Source organism: Anser anser, assembly GCF_964211835.1.
Source record: "Anser anser genome assembly, chromosome: 2".
Lineage (NCBI taxonomy): Eukaryota > Metazoa > Chordata > Aves > Anseriformes > Anatidae > Anser > Anser anser.
The window spans coordinates 41,383,120-41,400,712 of NC_139721.1; the positions used below are offsets into that span (position 1 = coordinate 41,383,120).

General features: G+C 36.0%; 1 protein-coding gene across 6 annotated transcripts in view; it reads right to left on the reverse strand.

The window, feature by feature from the left end:
* The window catches only part of RP1 (RP1 axonemal microtubule associated), a 217,428-nt gene extending 207,239 nt beyond the window's left edge, over window positions 1-10,189 (reverse strand). For 4 of the 6 annotated variants that reach the window (XM_083823906.1, XM_083823902.1, XM_083823907.1 and 1 more), the window contains exon 1: window positions 10,070-10,189. The gene's annotated coding sequence lies outside the window, so the exon portion shown is untranslated. Of the gene's footprint in view, window positions 1-5,521; window positions 5,646-10,069 lie in introns of all 6 variants that reach the window. The other 2 variants (XM_083823904.1, XM_083823903.1) reach the window with 2 other exon arrangements.
* Between the last annotated feature and the right edge of the window lie 7,404 nt (window positions 10,190-17,593).

Genomic DNA, 17,593 nt, shown 5'->3' on the forward strand with positions numbered 1-17,593 from the left:
TAGTTTTAAGGTTACATGAAGCCAATGTGTAACATATATGTACCCACCTAAGAATCAAACTTAGCTGCTACATTTGCTTTAAAGCAATCATAGCCATGCCCTCTGTTAGTCAAATTTTACTAATGTGACTAATTGCATGGTATATTCAACACTTACATTTTGATCATAAAGGATTTAAAATTTTTTAAAATGGTAATTCTAAACCATTAAAGAATTAGTTCATTCCCTTAACAGAGGTGCTACTGTTGTATTCTACTCAGATTATATTATCTCCCACACTGAAATAAATGAGAACATGAGCAATAAAAACAACTTCAACCAGAATCCTAGTGTGAGGTCACTGGATAAATACAGTGCAAAAAAATCTTTGGACTGAAGTTTATAATAAAGTAGTAGCATCATATTTCCTGAGCTTTTACCTCATTATTACTATCCTAAAGTAGAAACTCCTATAACATAACTATTCACAAAAGAAAGGGTTAGATCAGAGCAAGCTGCCTCGTTGAGACAGAAAAGACCACATAGCCCTGAGAGTTCTGCACCATGAGGGAGTGATCCAACCACATCCATTCTAGGGAGGGAAGGCTGAAGAAAATTCACTTTATCAAAAAGAAATGTTGATGCAAAATCCATATACAGAAAAGGAAGCCTGTTTGGTTTCTCCTCCAACCTTCCGCTGTTTCCATATACAAAAAGAGGTTTTAGTAACCTAAATTATACCGATGGTGAATCTGGCCTAGTATTTCTTAGAGCTCTCTGTTAATATCTAAGAAGGAGACTGTCTTGTTAAAGCATAAAGTTTGTAGTATATCTGGGATAAATTTATAGCAAAATGTTCTGGGTTATGTAATATTCAGGCATATTTTCTATCTCAGCTCCAACCTCTGGCAAAAATACACCTCAAAACACACAAATCTGATAAGTTTTATTTCACAGTAATTTGGGATTCTATATTTGCTCTTTTTTTAATATTAGACTGACAGAACAGCTATAAATTGGTACTTTTGAAATGTCATAAAATAATTCTTATCACTTAACTTGATCTAGTAAGATATTTATAACTGATGACAAAGTTGCTCCTGTGCTAGTACTGACTAATACTGTCTCCACCCATAAGCCTTTTGCAGCACCTCATTTCAGTTTGCCTTTGGTGGCAGAGTCTTATCTATGAAACGAACACATCAATTTCCGGACAAAACCTGGAAAAAGATTAGCTCCCTCCCTGCTAAGATAAATCACTTCCCAGTGTTTTCACTTGCTGACTAACATTTTTCATGCGGCTTTTACTCTGACTAGATCAGTAAAAGAATGTGAGTTTTAAGATAATTACTACTTGCATGCTACAAACTTAAAACTGCAACTCAATTTTAGAGGTAATTGGTAGCAACTATTTGTTACACATATTTCATATATTTCCCATACAAGCAATTATTTACTTGTTTAACATTAATAAGCAAATTGGTTTTTGAGTCAGGCAAAAAGGAAGAAAATACATCTTTTGCATGTGCTCAAATTAAACTGACAGTTAAAAGTTAGATGATGGCTTGTTCATATGAACAAGCAAACATCATAGTACAAACACAAATCTCACAAGCTTCTGGAAATACTCCAGTTCCTTAGCATCCAAGGTCCCAGTGCAGACCTCCTTCTCTACCTCAGTGATGCCCATGTAAATTCTTGCATTTTAGTGGTAGTTATAGTCCTTAATTAAATTATACTTATAAAATAAATAATATTGTCCTTTTTTACAATAAAGAAAGTGAGTGCCAGTTAGTGCTTTAAAATCTAGACTAAATTTTCTGTCCAGCAAATATTCATTTGTTTGTTACAGGTGCACAGGACCACATCCAAGCAGCTTTTCTATATCTCCAGGGATGGGACTACTGGGCAACCTGTGCCAGTATTTGATCAGCCCCATGATAAAAAAATAAATAAATAAAATAAAATGCTTTCTCTTATGTTCCAGTGGAATTTCCTGCATTCCAAGTTGTGCCCATTGCCTCTTGTCATTTCACTGATACTACTCAGGAGGGTTTGGCTCCATCTTCTTCACTCTCCCCTCCCTGCCCCATCAGCTATTTATACACATTGACAACATCCCTCCTGAGTTTTCTCAGGGCTAAACAATCCCAGCTCTCTCTGCCTCTCTTTGTATGTCAGATGCTCCAATCCCTTAATCATCTTAGTGACCCCTTGCTGGAGTCACTCCAGGACATCTATGCCTTAATCTTGTGTTGGGAATTATTCTTTTTCTTGTACATTTTTTCTTGTACCTTTAGATTTAGAAAGATATATTTCACATACAAAATATCTACTACAGCAGAGTAAACTTTTCTCCTAAGATTTTTACCCCCTTAGGCTACATAAGATAAAAGCTCTTGGCAAGAAAACTGGTACAATTTTATTGCAAAAAGTATCTGGGAAGAAAAAAAAAAATTGAAACAATCACAACAACACTGCAGAGAACTCTGCTTTAAGGCATTCTCTTGTTCACTGGCATCCAGGTAACAGTTTAGAAGGGGAGTAACACATTCATTTGTCCTTTTCTGCTGCAGATGTATTACAGAAACAGCCAAAGAGTGAGAACTGCTTTAGGAATGAGAAGAGGAGAGATTATTCCTCTCCATTGCCGCTGTAGTTACCTGTTGACAACCCATTTCCACAGGCTGACACAGGACAGAGGATTCAAATGCAAGGATTTTTAACATAGACATAAGAGAAAGAAACTTGTTTAACTGCTAGCCAGTTTTCAGAAGTCCAACTAATTTTTTAATCTTCATAATCCGTAATCACACAACAAACAAAGTAATGGACAGCAGAATTTGTTTTGCTTTACTTCCTAGGGGTTTTAACATATGAAATTATCAACCAGGAGCATTAGATATTTAACACAGGCTCTCAAAATCTTTAACCTTGTAGAAAAAAGACAAGGATATGATGGTCATCAGATATGAGTTTGTAAAAGCACTGTTAGAATTTAAGGACTACAGTGCTCAGTTTGAGAACAGCAGCAAGCCCATGACCACAAAAACTGTCTGAATCTGAATAAATTAATCAATTATTTTTTCCCTACCTTTGTTGATATTTTGATGCCATTATTAAACAGTGTGCAAGCAGCTCTCACAACAATTTGGCACTCATTTTTCACTAAAATAACTAGAGTCCCATCCTTTACAAACTGATTCCTGAGCAGGTCATGCAAAAAGGCTAGTGAACATTCAAATCCTGCTTCTGTTGGTTTTGGAAAGACTAAGTGGAAAGCAAAGAATATGCATCATCCAAAATCTGATGAATGTTTTATCTAAACACAGGTAAGTCATCCAGCTTAGTGAGCACCGTCCCTTACAGTGAAATGGTTACAGTCTTTCTTTTTTTTTTTAAACTTTGCTGTAGTAGAGGGTCCAACAGTTTAAATGTCACAATCTAAACCACAAAATACATTTTGGTTTTTCTAAAATTTTCCTATTAATAGATAAAAATTACTTCAAGTAAAACCTTAGAACTGAAGCTGGAAATATACTTTGCATTTCTCGTTCATGAAGAGAAGGCTGTATTAAAGTAAATCTAATGTTCTGGGATTTTCCCAGAAAACCTGGGTTTTTATCAATAAAGTCCTATTCAGCCTTCTGGACCAACATGGTAGTAACTGCATAGACTTAAATGACCAAAACAGGTAGAACTATGCCCAGCGTTGATACCTCTTACCATCTGGATAGTTCAACTGATGTTATATTACCCAGTAGAATAAAACACTTATATATTTGGTAGCTTGTAACCTGGCCTGATACAGGATTTTTGTAGTCAAAATTAAAGGGAGGCAAATGCCTCCCTTTAAAGTGATCCTTTTAAAAAGTGATTAATAAGATCGAAGCCTAAAGTTTAGGCAGGCAGATCATATGTTGAACAGATCAAATGTTGAACACCTTCAGCTACTTCAACTTAGCGTGAGTTGTCTAATTTAGTCTCTCTCAGCTGAGGCCTTACAACATTCTTTGTCCTGGCCCTAACTTTTCTAGCTGATACTCTGTTTAGTTTTCCTGTAAAGCATGCCTTTTTCTCTCTTTTTCCATAGCAGTATGTTCATGATTTCTAATTGTAGAAAAAATTGCAAAAGTAAAACTTTTATGAAATTAAGTTTTGAGAAGTGAATGAAGTCCTACATCATTTCTTTCATAAAGATTTTCACCGAAAAAAAAAAAAAGACAAAATGCAAACAATTAAACATCTTCAAAATTTAAAAGCAAAACTAAGGCAAAACTACGCAAATGGTAAACAACCAGAGGTAATATCATTCAGAAACACAAAGCTAAGGAAAAATATCTAGATTTCTGATCTGACTAACTGTATAAAATGAACCAATTGTGGATGTTTTTTAAACCAATCAACTGAATTTTTTTAAGTGATGAACAAAACACCAGTCTATTCTCTCGTTACTAAAGTAGTACATCCAGTGGTATTCTAGAAGTTCAATATCTTAATCAATGCAAAAGTTATAAAATGCTTTTGTCTAAACATTTACAATGCACTAGGGTATCCCCTGCACAGGGGATTCTGAGAGACTGACAAAACAATTCGTTGGGAAGCAATTACAACTTAAGTTGATTAGAATGAGAAAATACATTCCATTTCTAAAGTTTTATCAGGTTGTATTTTTAGCTCTATTCTTGCTTCAACCTTTTTTTTTCATCCAAACTTTGATATTTTTAACTTTAAAAAAAGTTTAGGTACCTGATTTGAACAGCTAAGTATATTGTTTGACTAAATCTCTCAGCACCCTCCTGCAGAGACCTGAGTTCAAAATGTATTTTAGAATTTAGTGCAAATGTAATATTGAACATATTACCAAAGCTTTTCTACTAGAATAAAACACGAGTTTTGTTCTGCTTTTGGCAAAATGTACTCTATGAATCTGCAGACCTAGATCGCTAACAATAGGATATTCACTGAAGAGACTAACAAAAGTCAAACAGTAGATACTCATTTAGAATGAAGCCAAAGCATCCTTCCTGTCAAAGGAACGAAAAGACAAACTCAAAGCTGAACTATTTTTAAGATGAGTGGGCCTGCATATTCAAACAGCTAGGAAAAGTGCAATATTTTACTGCTTGGCAAATGTAAATCACTAGAAAAAAATCTGAATCACAGACTTGCTGTTTTCATCTGCAGGTGGTAGGTAGAAAAATTTTAGGAGGAAAATATTTTCTTATGTTGTTGTGTGTGTTTTGTTGTTTATTTTTTTTCCCCAGTTAGATTGCTTCCTATTAATTTTTGTGCTCCTGATATTATTACTGAAGCAAAGCAGATATTCATGACGTCTTTGTGGCATTTAAAAAGACAGGTCCTACAATCTGCTAAAGAAATCTATCACAACGAGCAACGATGCCATGAAGCACAGCAGAGTATGCTGTGGTGAAAGGGCAGAGGAGGTTGGTATAGAACAGAAATTATGCAGAAGATGTTGCTTTCATCAAATGTTACTGTGAAAGGCTGCTGCTGCTGTGTTGTGTTTCAAAAAGCTCACCCTGACGACTTGTGGTAGACAACTCTACCTTGACATATAGTCTTCACAAATCCTTCAGCAGCAGAGACTTTGGGTTTGTGGATAGAATAAAACATTCCTCTTGGATCATCTGTCAGCAACAAAACTGAAGGGTGGAGGAAAGAGAGACTACTTTGAGTCAGCGTGATAAAATACCATGAAGGAGTTGGATCTTCCCAACTACAGTGCCCATTTTATTCATTACTATCCTCCCATACCAGGGTGATAAAAGCAGGGTTTTCATTGTTGTGAAGAAAAATATATGAACTTCAGAACTCTCAGGCTAGAGCAAACCAAAATTTAGTTCAGCCAGAATCACTGACCATGGTCAGCAGCAGTCTTAGGGAGGAAGGACGCAAACAAAGTTTCTACAGATCCTTTCTCCGGCCCACAACACTTGGCCAGTTCCACAGGTGGGTGGTATCCTGAGTCTGAGGTGGCTTTCAGAGCATAAAATTCAACAGCTGATGATGAATATATTCTTCACTAGCTTTTTCTATTCCTTTCTTAGTCTGTTTATACTTTTAAACATCCATGACAGCTTATGGCAAAGATTTCCACAATTTCAGATTTTGTGTAAAAAAACAGCTTTTTCCTTTCCCCTTTCAAATCTACTGCCTCAAAACTATATTGGCCTAGTTATGAGAAACAGCAATTAACTTTTAGCTTCATTCTTGATTATGTGGACTTTTCTACATTTCGTTTTTCTCTTTCCCTCTACTAAACCAGATCAACGCATCTGAAGATAGATTGAAATGTACAGACCAGCTACTACTCTCTATACAGTGAAAAATAGACACGTTTAATGTACCAGAAAAGAGTTCCTGAAATATGCCATTTAATCACTTTCATGAAAGCTGGAGAAGTATGGCCAGAGCAACTCAGTAGAACATGACAGACACAGAGAAGGGAATTATCACAGAGAAGGGAATTATGAGTATAAAATCGTTTAAAAAATATATACTTGAAATTAAGTTTCTACAGTAAAGCTGAAGTGCACACCTTCAGTTTCTTGGGAAATAATTAATATTTTACCAAATGCTTTTAAGCCATTGGAAGGTAGTTCTTCCATGTCCCCTCAAGTTTTGCGTATTTTGGTTTGAGTTCTTTCTTTAAACTGTCCATACAAAATGGGCACGTTAGAAAGAAAGAGAATGAAATTCTATAACTATTTACTCTTTTGAACTTTTCCATGATAAAAACAAGAAAACAGAGCCCAATCTAACAGGTTTTTTTATTTGTTTGTTTGTTTGTTTTTTCTTGTCATGTGTCTATTGGCACAGCACACTTAGTTCCTTACACAACAAATACTTTTTCTGTACTATTTCATCATTCAGGTAAAATCTCCTGGATGGCAATTTTTTTGTCACTGAATATTGTACAACTATGACTACTCAGGTCACTCCCAGGTGATCTTTATCATATTTCAGAATGCGAAATGAAATCACAAGCTATACAGTACCAATTGTGTTCTTATGTTTAGTTTGCAGTTTCTTAGGATACTATTTATTTTGCATGTTCTGCTGATAAAAGTGATACCAAGGCAGTAGAGTACACACAAACAAACAGAAAGCATGTATTGCCATGGCCCAAAGAGTAAATGCATAGAGTATTCACTTCAACAAGGATAAGCTCATTTAAACATTCAAAAAAAGCATTATAATGAGACAAATAACTCACTTTTTGATGTGCAAATACAATCGTTTACATCATAGGAAATAAGGTAACAGAAGTTGAGAATATGTGTTTTGCTACCGTTAGGATAATTAAGTTAACTTCAGCACTATAAATATGGATGTAGCTATGTCATTCCCTGTAGTACTTAGTACTAACCATCATCTCTGGGCACAATCAATGAAAGTAGAATGTGTATTCCTCTTAAGCATATTGGTAGGAGTTAAATCCACCTAGCCATTGACTCTGCAGTCCCAAGTTAGGTATCAAGGAATGAGAATTCAGCATGTCCAGAATTGTCTGTAGTTTTCTCATTTTTTCCTTAAAGGTAAATGCAAACTTGCAGTTTTTATGCTCTCAGCTTTCAGACCCAAGTCAGATAAATCTATGTCTGCAAAGCAGTTTGAGCAAAATTCAAAATAATGTAGTGTTGAGTTTACTTCTGCAAAAAGGCAGCTGCATACCATCCTACATCTCAGTAAAATAACTTCACTACTGCTTATTCTGGAGCAATTCTCAGCTTTTCCTGGTGGATTTTGTCCTACTTGGCACAAATAATTTCAAATTTGTTAGAAGAGCAGTTTGAGCCTGACTCTCAAACAAATCTCAAGTTGGGTTTCTGAGGCTCAAAAGCAATATTATAAGTTGAAATTGTTTGTGTATCACTTTCCATTTTAGTTTACTGGCTCCAAAAAAAGAGTTCAGTAATCATGTCATCCAAACATGCTCTTTCATCTTTGTTCTCTGATATTGGAAATAACAAAACAGAAGTGTCTCCTTGTAAGAGTGATCTGAACACAACTCAATGTAAGGAAAGGTGTAGTTTACCCAGGCTGGCACTTCGTAGGACAGTATACGAGAACTTAATTCAACATTTAACCACATTAAAATTAACAAAATTGATTTATTTAAAGAAAAACAACTCCTTCAATCAGATATGTCTTTCATCTTAAGAAACTACTGTATCTATTAACCATAAGTAGATACTTTATGAGTTTAAGGTAAACTGACTTCAGGCACTGTAATCCTTAAGGTTCTGTATCTTTCTACTGAAGTTTTTTCTATACCATGTCACTTAAACTGAAAAGTAGGATCCAGAGGATATGGCAGATAAAAAGTTTTGATCCCTTCATTGCATTTTGCCACTCTACATTAAGACTGTAGATGCTGAGACAGGAATCATGTTCAATAAATTGTTCATACAGGGCTTACCACAGTAAGACCCTGATTTAATTGGTAATATATAGGCTTTGCTGTATACAAATACTTATGGCTGCAGTTGTATGTTGCTGTTTACACTGTTTTTAATGTTGCTGCTTTCCTGTGTAGGCAAAGATGGTTTATGTCATGTGTGAAGTCTGTGAAAAGTTGGAAAGTAAGAATAGTACAATATAAATCCTAATAGAAAAGAATATAACTACTGTTGCCCAATACAGAACACCTTCAGCAAACCACTGGATATAGGTTGTTAAGGCCAACTAATATAGCAGGCTAACCAGAGTGTCTGAATTGAGAAATTTGTAAAGCAAATATATGGCACCTCAAGAGCTTCATTGTTTTTCCTCCACTAATCACACAGAGCTACAGCTTGTGTATTTTGTCCCACTTATTCCTAGAGGATCTGTGTAGCTACAGGTACAATATCCCAGAATTATTGTTTAGGACCCAGAGAGACAGAGCATTTTGTGGTAAATCTTCCAGCCAAGATCTCTTTCTGTTGGGAACTGTTTTTCTATAATGCTAATATTTTTCTCAATATTTTGAAGATGTATCTCTCCCCTCCAAAACCCACTAATGTCTTTCTCATGGATTTTGCCAGAATACTCTTCATATATTTTGCCACACTGGAAAAATCCATAAATCTGAACATACAGTACTACAAATATATAAAAGTGTTGACAGAGATATCTACCACTGCTTGGTAATGCTGGTAATGTGCATCCCACACTCAGCCAGTAGGCAATAGCAGTACATGGCAACAATTACTGTGCTTGGGCTCACGGCCAGCATCGTGAGTATATGAAAGTATATTTTCATTAACTAAGTAAAACATAAGACATATTTTACAAGATAGGTCACATAAACCAGTAAGTGGTTTTGGTTTGTCTGTATCCTAATATAGTTTATAGGATTTTTCAAAAGTTTAAAAATAAAATCTCTGTAAATTAAATCCTTTTAATTTCACCTGAGCTGTACAAGAAATTTAATTGGTAAAAATAGTTTTCACAGGGGCCAAATATTTTATCTGGATTTAAAAAACACAAGTAAAGAGTAGGTATGACTGCAATTGACAGTTACAAAGGAAGATATTAAGCTGTTCTTTCTTATTTACATATTTTCCTCAATTTTATACTCTAGCAGAATGTGCTACTCCCAATTTGTCCTATAACTTTTAAAAGAGACATCTCAAACTATGATCAATTTTGAAGGTGTATTCATAATCACAAACACCATTTTTTTTTCTAATGTAGAGTCTTAATGTTAAGCTTCTAAATAAAAATAATATTTTACTTAAAGGAGCTCTCACTGAAATCAAAGAAAATTTCAAGTGACATAGGATTAACTCCACACATAGGAGGAAATGTGACTAACTTCTAGCAAAATTGTGAAATATCACTACACATCTTCCCTAAGGCTGACAGAGAAGATTTCAAGTGAATAAGTAACTGAAGACAAACAAATGTAATGGTTGTTAAATGTTACATATTATAAACAAAGATTTTAGGTCCAAACCCCTCAAAAAAAAAAAAAAAAAAAAGATACAATACGTTGTAGTGTAATCAGAAGATAATTTCATCCCGATATATTATTAGTCTATAGAAAAAATCATCAGGAAAAAAGTGAAAGAGATATTACCTGACCCAAGGTCTTTGGAGTGCTGTAATAATATGTGAAAGAATACTTAAGTGATGGACACTGCTTCTTTCAGCTCCCATGTATTCCAGCTCTGGTGTGCTCCAGACGCTATTGCCCTGGCTGAAAGCAAATGTTGATGTCAGTTTAGTACCATTTTCTATAGTACCTATAGCAACAGCAAACACTGTATAGAACACTTAAGCAACAGGCTGACCACTCCCTTAACATAGTTTCAGTCATTAATCTTTGAGTGGTATGTAAGATGTAAGCTACTGATAGCCACTGCTATTCTGTAGCATCTATCTTCTGTGCTGTAAACTTCCCCTGATACGTTTTCTTTTGTACTAGGGTTCAATACTGTAGAGAAACACTTGATGTAAGCTTTTAAAAATAGTGTATTTAAGATCTTATTCTACTTCTCCAATGCTCACATGTACGGTAAGTTTGGCACCTCTTAGAATCTAAAATTACTTATTACCAAGATAGATCAATTACACTAGCAAAGACAGCATGCAAAACATTTTGCAAACATTAGTTAATGAACCTTTATAGCATTTTCACAAGAAATTGCTCTGTTAGCTGTATTAAATTTAACAAAAAAGGCAGAGATTAATGCACCAGAGAGGAAAAGTATTTGAGGATACAGTGACTGAGAGAAACATTGTATTCCCTGACCACAGCTGCACCAACTTGTTTGCTTAAATTGGATGGATATCAGGTAAAGGGTTTTGCTGTTTCAAGAAAATGGGACTTGCTTAAGGTTCAGAAGCTGTGGAGATCCAAGACCAGATTTAGGAGAGTTTAGGAGCAGTTCCAAATCAAGCATCCAGGCCAAAGAATCTATCCAAATTATCAAATTATATAATAAAAAACCTGTGTTATATTACTCATTTTGAAGTACATGACAGATGCAATAATGAATTACTGGGAACCTTACTGAGAAGCACTGCAGTTTAGAATATTGTTTCATTTAAATTACTGCAGTTACATGAAAACAGAATGATGCTCTGGTGAATCAGGGCATAATACAATGCCTAAAATACAACACATAATATATTCATATTTCAGTATGTAGATGAACAAACTACTAGTCTGAAATAGAAACTAATTTTGAAAAGCAAAGTGCCAAAGAATTATATCCTGGCCAATTCATAAGGTATTTTTTCTTCTCTTCAATATTCTTTGCAGGTCTTCTTCGCCGCACCAGAAGACAAAATTCAGAGAAGCAGAAAGTAAATTAATGCTAAATGAAATTAAAGCTAAATGAAAAAATTAAAAATAAGTTCCAAAATTAAGTGTTCTACCAGTAAAATAAATAAGTAGGATGATAGCTAGCAGGCTCTGCCTATAAGATTTTATTTTCAAATACAGCAGGGATTCCTCCTTCCAGCAGTGTATATCTGATCCTCTCCACATCTACTCCAACATCCTACATCTGCATCGGACCCGGGGTCTGTACCACGCTATTTCAAATAGAAGAATAAAGTAGCCTCTACCCAACCTAAGTAAGTGACTGCAGAATCTAGGTAACACTATAATTCTGCACCTGCCCCAGCTTTTCTTCTGTTTAAACAGAGAGGACCTTCTGTTGAGCTGGGCTTAGAGAAGGCAAGAGGTAATGGGAGACAGTGTGTATATAACCTGTGTCTAGGCAACACCACCAGCTGTCTTAATTTTCTCAGGAGTTTCCTAGCCTGTGGTATCTTCCATAAAATCTGGTACTGTGTGAGCCCTATCTTCCATTAAGTATATCCCCAGTTAACGTGGTCACTCAGACAGTTCTGAAGAGACTAACTTGGAGATGCCTTGAAAACTTGTAACAAATGAAAAGAAACCCAGAAAACCTTCTTGTTAATATCATGAATTTAGGATGATAATTTCATAGAATCATAGAATCACAGAATATCCCAAGCTGGAAGGAACCCACAAGGATTACCGAGTCCAAGTCCTGGCTCCCTTCTGAGAGCATTGTCCAAGCATTTCTTGAACTCCGGCAGGCTCAATGCCATCACCAGTGCCCTGAGAGCCTATTCCAGTGCCCGACCACCCTCTGGGTGAAGAACCTTTTCCTAAAACCCAGCCTGACTCTTCCCTGTCACAGCTCCATGCCGTTCCCTCGGGTCCTATCACTAATCTACGGCATTAAAGAATCTTGAAGATGGCAACACTACAATCTTCTTGCAAGTGGAAGAGAGTAATGTTTGATCGACTGAATGTTATATCTGGGATAGGTAAATGATCCAACGGAATTTTCTATTCTGACTTTCCCTCTACAGTTTGTCATTGGGTAGGCATAACTTTGTATAAATGGTTCATGTAAAAACTATATGAAAATCTTTATTAAGTGTTCAGAAAAACAATCAGAGTACCAGTAATAGATATTCTGAAAAACAGTAAGCTGAGATTCTAGGATATGGAAAATGGACACAAAGTGACAAAACCCTGGAGCTCTGTTCCTGTAGTTCAGAACCGCAGCAGAACCCTTCACGAGATGGCTTCTCTTCCCTTCCTTACCAGATTAACTGTTGTGCATGATGAGGCATGCTGCTGTAATTGTGAAATGCATGACGGACAGCCTTAAAGCACACAGAACTGTTTTTCAGCAGTGCCACCCGGAGGTGAAAAACAGCTTTTCATCTCCCACATCGTCAGGGCAAGGTTAATGTCAGGACTTAAGTTCTGCCTTTTACACCAGACAAAGCAATGCAGAAGTCCCTTAATGGTCTTAAAGGCCTGTGATAGATCTGGCCCTTCAGGGCGCTCAGCTAGTGGGTGTGAGGAGAGATGTATGTATAACCTTTGCTGAGTCAAGTCCTTTCCCACTGAGAACAGTTCCTCTATATTTTATTTGTCTAAACAGGAATTGTCTTTTGGCATTACTATGTTACTATTACTAGTAACATGTTAGAAATTACTATTTGGCCATCAGTAGATTTATCCAAATAGCTTTTACTTAATGGATGTGCAGAAGAGAGGGTAGAGTATGTGCAAACTCTGAGTACTATGGGGGCACAACAAATTGGGCTCAAAATCTGTAAAAAGGAATTACGCCCAGTGTGAATGTGTATATGGACAAGCACTTGACAAAAGCACTTTTTGCCAGACTGCTATTGAAATTCTATTATTTTAGTGAATATTTCTATTTCAGTTAGCCAAGGTTCTTTAACAAGAAAATATTCCTTCATATATTTTTGCAAACTTCTGAGTTTATGTCTTATAAAAGGTATTGTTAAAGCATTAATGTCTGATGCCTTAAATTAGAATAATCTGATATTAGAAACACATTCATAGTTTTTGTATTCATTAATTTCAATCAAAGAAGAGATTTTCAAGCACAGTTACACCAGTTTCACAGTTAAAAACTGAAGGATGTACATAAACGGAGATTCTCAACAACCCTGCTAGGCTTCAGCCCCCAAACACTTCCCATTTAGCAACTGATACAGCAAGTCATCCTGTTGATACACTGCACTCTGGTACATACCATATGCAGCAGCACCTGCTTGCTGACATGAATTATAAAATGACACACAATAAGAAAGTCAGTGACACTTTTAACACCTTTCAAATTATCTCTTGCAATTAGCGTGCAAGTCTCATAAAGCATCTGTTTTCTTCCAGAAGAAACCTGTGCTTTTTCAGTATATTACCAAAACGCAGTGAATTGCTCTGTGTTCTTCCATATTCCAAAATTTCCAGATAGTTTTGAAGATGATATCTAAATCTAATACTTCCCATCTGTTTTTAACAAGGTCCACCCTGAGAACTGCTACAGAATGAAACCATAAAAAATAGGAATAAAGTATTGCAAGGCCATTCAATGTCATGGCCTTGAGGGCAGTAACAGGGCTCACTGTCCCTCACCACCCTCCTCCAGGTTCTCCTAGGTCTGCAGTTCCAATAAAAGTCAACACTGAGGTACAAAAGCACAGCTATGTGGTCGTGTGTCAGATGACATATCTCAAATCTCAGTCATGGAGGTCGTTTCAAAAATGAATAAGATGAAGGCAGACCAACAAGGGAAGGAAGGTTATTTGATTACAATGGTATTTCATCTTCACAGATATTCTCTTAAATTGTACAGTTGTTTTTTGTTTACTTAAAAAGTTTTCTGGCTCAGTCTGCAGTGTAGGCAGCTATATAAGACAGACTGTTTCAACAATCCTGTAAAAGTACGCCACCAAAAATAGATGTGTTAATTATGCTCTGAAGGTTCTGCTATATCACAATGAAGTATAAAGAAGAGAAAAATTAAGATGGGCCCATACGGCCCAGACTTCCAGAGCTGTGGGAGAAATCTGCTTCTAAAAGAGGATTACACCTAAACCAAAAATATTTAAATTTATGATTTCAAGTCCCATAAAACCAGACATGTTTTATATGGCTTTAGAATGTCTCTCCTTTGTCACTACAATGTTAAGTGTGGATTTACAAAGATTTCAAAATTAATATTAGCATCACCCCTATAGTATGCTCTTTCTATCCTCTAAGTAATAAAAATCTTACTGTTTCTAAGTAGTGAGATCAGTAACATGCATATGAAACTTGTAGTCGCAAGGACGTATGTGTCCAGTGACAAAGCTAACAGTAGCAACACATTGAAATAATTAACCCCATGTTTTCTGTTCCACAAAAACAAACTGTTCTTCTTCTCTCTTTTTGCTGATAAATAAAATGCAAGGAGCAGAGTACAATGGCGTAACTGAAGGAAGGCATGACATGGTATTCAGACAAACCTGCTTCAAACACTCTGCTACTCCCTACCCAGTCTCATTGGGTTTTTATCCTCCCACCTCAATTTTTTAAATAGGTCTAACACCAGAAAACACTATGCTCCATAAGGCTATTTGACTTAGCCCCACAGTGGAACTCAGTGCTTAAAACCATACAAAATTCTTTATGGCTCTGTTGATGCCTCTCTTCAATCCAGGTGATGGCTGGAGCACAGAGCAGGAATAGAAAAAACATCTGTCTTCTCTGTCAGAGGAACACACTACTGTATTAGCACTGTTTTAAGGGGGGATGTCCCTTTTGTCAGTATAAGTGCTTCCCCTTCATAAATCACTCTTTGCTTCAGAGAAAACATGCAGTTGGACAAAAATGTCAAACTGAATGCTTCATTTTTTCTCTTTAGATGAAGTCTATATCACAGATATTAATCACACATCGTTAAAGCTTTACACCAAGACAAGCAAAAAAAAAAAAAATAAGTTCTGACTTTAAAATCCCTCTGAGTGATTCTCATAAGTCTGGCCTGAGACCCAGTGTGTTCATCTAAGAAAAGGCAGAACTGGGGTCCTTGTTCACTGCCACGGAATAGAAACTTTTTCTCTGAAAAATCATCTGCCACAGCTGCAGATTAGTCCACAAAACTTTCACAAGCAAGTACTACCCAGCTTTGTTCTTGGCCTGCACATCATCTTCCACCTCATGGAACAATTTATCTGTGATGAAGTTAGATGAAATCAGTAACAGCTTCTCCATTATTTTGTTATTAAAAGTGTATATATCACCTTAGTACAGTTATCTGTAATGGTTGCTCACTTCTCTCTGTATACAAACATGCTATAAATCATCTGAATCACACCTGAGTAGCTGACATCAGATACAGCAAGAAGAAAGTGGAAGTTTCTTATACTAATGCCAACCCTGGCAGACCTTTTAAATTCTCCTTTGTTGCAATAAATCTAGCAGCAGCAATACTCAATCCTACCAGAGCCATTGAGCCTTCTTGCACACACAAACTCACAGCTGTGAGATCCTGCGAGCAGTGGGCCTGCCCAAGCACAACAGCTTGCTCAGCCATAGCTGAGTTAGTGTGTTATCATCACATTGCAAACAGCAACTAAGAGCAAGCTTTTAAAGTCAAACTGGGACTATATTTAAAAATGAGCAATAATTCATCTAAATGAATAAAATTATCTACTTACCACTGACCCAGCATTTACATTATGAACTGTAACAATTGCTAGGAGCATTTCTTAAGATATTCTACTTGATTGCACATAAATTTTAATCATTTTCGCTACCCTTGGACAGCAGAAAATAAAGGACCAAAATCTTTGTGTTGTTTTTTGTTTGTTTGTTTGTTTTGATTTTGGTTTGGGGTCTTTTTGAGCAAAGAATAGCACTCACAGAATGGAACAGACACAACAGTTTTAGGCACACAACCACTGAAAATTTAGATTGGACTTCTGGATAACTTGCATAAGTTGAAAAAACATCTAGCTTGTAGCCAGGACATTCAGTTGGGAAACTCATTAATCTTACTTCTGAATTTCCTCAAGAGTAATGTCTGCAGACTTTCATCTGATAAAAACATTAAGGCTTGGCTAACAAGTATATTTTCTCGAGTCACCACAGAATTTCACACCCTACCTTTGCCAGACTTAGTCCTACAATTTTAGCCAAGCTCATCAGTCTAATGGAAATATATCATTTTTATCTCCTGCTTTCTAAAAAACAGCCTTTCAAGACACTTACCATGTCATTGTTACCCCAAATCCCATTCTGTAGTAATTGTTTGTCCACTTGAAATCAGCGCTACCATTCTCATCTCCCAAATAACCATACCCTAACATATGAAAATCTTGCTGGCAGTATTATCTCTAGGCCAAGTCACCAAGTCAATGAAGTAAAGAAAGGCATTGAGCTCTGAAACTAGATGAAGTTCACAAGTTTTAGCATATTCTTATATTTTAGTACTCCAAAATATACGTACATTAGTAAGTCCATTAACTTAATTATTTCTTCATTCTCATTGCAGTACTCCACCCAACATCAAGGACTTCCATGAGATGTCCAAACCCAGTGCTTGACCACTCCAATGGCACATGAAAGACAGCAATATATATTTGCTTTTCAGCAGGCAGAAACATGAACTGAGCAGGTATTTAAGACTGTGGGATTTAAAAATCAACTGTGTTTGTCAATAGCAGACAGAAGGACAAAAAAAAAACATGAGTCTTAAAGTGGCAGTATGAGGGCTAAAAAGAAGACTGTGTAATTGTCCCAGGATTACATTCAATGACTTATTCAGGCTCTTCAAAGACAAAAGACAATAACACTGAAGTGTATTTCTTTCATTCAGTAGAGAAACTTACTGAATTTCATGTTTTCACTGGTTAGAAATGGTGAAGACTAGCCTATTTGTGTAACTGCTAAGGCTTAATATGGCAAAACAGCTATCTGCCTAGCACACAGTTTTAACCCTTTGCAATCTTTTACTGTAACATACCAATCACACAAAAATGTTTAACAGGTGCATAGACAAAGAATCACTTCAGATCTTATTTCACCTCACATAAAAGTGAACATATTCATTCACTTTTATGTGTGTAATATATATTACACATGATTTAAAGTAATTCTTAGCTCCTTCATGTAAACAAATTTCTTCACACAGATCAATTATTTATAAAAGGGAACTAGCAATTTCTCTTTCTACCTGTATCATATATCTCTAGATGCACTCTGCATGATCTACATATCTACATATCACAACAGGCTGTGTAATGCAGGTCA